Source organism: Lathyrus oleraceus, chromosome 3 (assembly GCF_024323335.1).
Source record: "Lathyrus oleraceus cultivar Zhongwan6 chromosome 3, CAAS_Psat_ZW6_1.0, whole genome shotgun sequence".
Taxonomy (NCBI): domain Eukaryota; kingdom Viridiplantae; phylum Streptophyta; class Magnoliopsida; order Fabales; family Fabaceae; genus Lathyrus; species Lathyrus oleraceus.
Genome location: NC_066581.1, coordinates 101424901 through 101427469, shown reverse-complemented (window position 1 = coordinate 101427469; position 2569 = coordinate 101424901).

Below are 2569 nucleotides of genomic sequence, written 5' to 3'. Positions count from 1 at the left end.
TCATCAAGAACCGAAGCCAAATGAATTAGGGTTTGAGATGTAAGGATCAAATTGAGTTGTTTAAAGGTTATGGGGCATGAACAAACTTTGGATTTGAGGGATACTTAATGGCATGGTCAAGATACATGGTGAATCAAGACTTGTACAAGCCAAACGAGGATCAAGAACTAGGGTTTGGTCCTTGGGTGACCAGATGAATCTTGAAACTTCTTCAAAAGGGACTCACCACACAAATTAGATTTGGGGAATGAGTGAGATGTCTTGAGTGATCCTCAAAGATTTGTGGGATGCTTGAGGATGATATTGGGGTTAAAGTGGCTTGGGCACACCTCAACATGACTATAAGATCTTGGGGCTTTGTAGATGAATCCCATGCCTTGGGCTTGTGGATTATTGTGATCATTAAGTATAAATGCATATGGGGTGATATGTATGGGATCTATGCTTAGGGTTTAGGGCTTAAGAAGATGATATGGGGTATGGAAAATTTTAGGGTATAACAGCTGCCCCTATTTAATCTTCTCGTACCTGAAGGTATGGATAGCAACAACTTATAATACATTCATGGTAGGAGGGGATTAAATACTATTAAGAGTAACCATAAATTTTCTTTGTTGGGGATAATGGTGATATGAATTGATTTGTTGGGGATTATGTAAGATTATGATGATTACGTGTGCAATGTGATGTATGCAACATAAGTATCTTTTGATGTCAAAAACCTCAAGAAGACGGAGGGAAGAAACTCCACTGGGGAATGAGCATCTCGGAAAAAGAGAAAGGACGACTGCCCCTAGCAATGGTTGGGGAGAAAAGGAAGGTATTTCCTAGAAACGGCTGGAACACCTAACTCTGATGGGGAAAATATAGATCTAGTGACGATTCCTAGCAATGGCTGGAATACCTGACATCTACTGGGGATCGACCAAGTGAATTCAGTGATGATTCTTAGCGATGGCTAGAATACCTGACTCAGTGGGGAATAACAACTAGGTTCAGTGACGATTCCTAGCAACGGCTGAAATACCTGACTTAGCTGGAGATAAACAAGGTACGGTGACGATTCTTAGCGACGGCTAGAATACCTGACTCTATGGGGGATAACAACTAGATTCAGTGATGATTCCTAGCAACGACTCGAATACCTGACTTAGCTGGAGATAAATAAGGTACGATAACGATTCTTAGCAACGACTAGAATACCCAACTCTGTAGGGGAAAGAAGTTGTACAGTGACGATTATCAGTCGCGGCTATAATACCTGACTCGATTGGGGATAAAAATCTTAAGAAGGTACAATGATGATTCTTAGCAACAACTAGAATACCTGACTCTGCTGAGGAAAGAATAAAGAAGTTTAGTGATGACTCCTAGCAACGGCTGGAATACTTGACATCTGTTGGGGAAAAGAGAAGACTAGTGATGATTCCTTATGAAGATTGGAATACCTGACTCATACTAGGGGAGAAAACTCAAAGATGATTTCTAGCCACGGCTATGAATATCTGACTCGGCTTGGGGAATGAGCCCAAAATACCTCGTTTCTAATAAAAGGGGAAAGTTCAGTGATGATTCTTAACGACGACTAAGAATACCTGATTCTGTAGGGATGAATGAAAATATGGTGATGACTCACTGGGTATTGAGAGAGTACCATGACGATTCTTTAGCAACGGCTAAGAATACCTGACTCTTCTAGGGAAACCAGTTGAGAGAGAAAATGGAAGTTCAGTGATGATTCCTATCAACGACTAGAAATACCTGACTCTGTTATGGAAAATATTGGGGATGAATGGTGACTCTACTAAGGAAAATCCTCAACAACGGTTTGGAAATTCTGAATTCCGATGAATCAACTTGAGTATTTTTTTCAGAAAATACTTGTAATGCAATGTTATGTATGCAAGATATTGATGCAAGTTCGGGCTGCTGCAGGGGAATTATGAAAATGTAAGGTTTGCAAGTTGTGCCAAGTATGATTGGGCTTGAAAGTTGATGAAATATGCTGAATTCTCGATATCGGAAAGTTGGATCTTCTGATCTCCCAATGAGCATTAAATGCAATAGCTAAGGATTTCAGTCGGGGAAGAATTTGATTGGCCGAGTCCACGAGATTGTATGGTGTTTTCAGGTGGGGATACCAAACATGTTTTTGGTTACCTTTAGCAATTCTTTGAAAGAGAAGTAATTCGATATTGTTTCCCTTTAAAGTTTTTTGTTTGAAAAAGGTTGTTTTTATCAAGAATTTTCCGATGTGATATCATTTTTTTTAGAAAAATCCATATTTCGCTGACAAAATAGGAAAAGTGAAAATATTGAGCACATATGAGGGAACTGATTTTTATTGATAAATAGTACCAAAAGTGGGTAATTTGTACAAATAGGAAGCAATTCCTAAAAGAGGCGATTGCGAAAAGAAATTGAAAAACTATAATGGCAATGAAATATCTCGAATTTCCTCAAAATTCCAACTTTGCTATAGTCTTTATGCCTTTGGTCGTCCTTTGGCATTGTCTTCAGAAGGAGAGTGATTGGGTCGACTTACTGGGGAAGCCATTGGATTGACTCG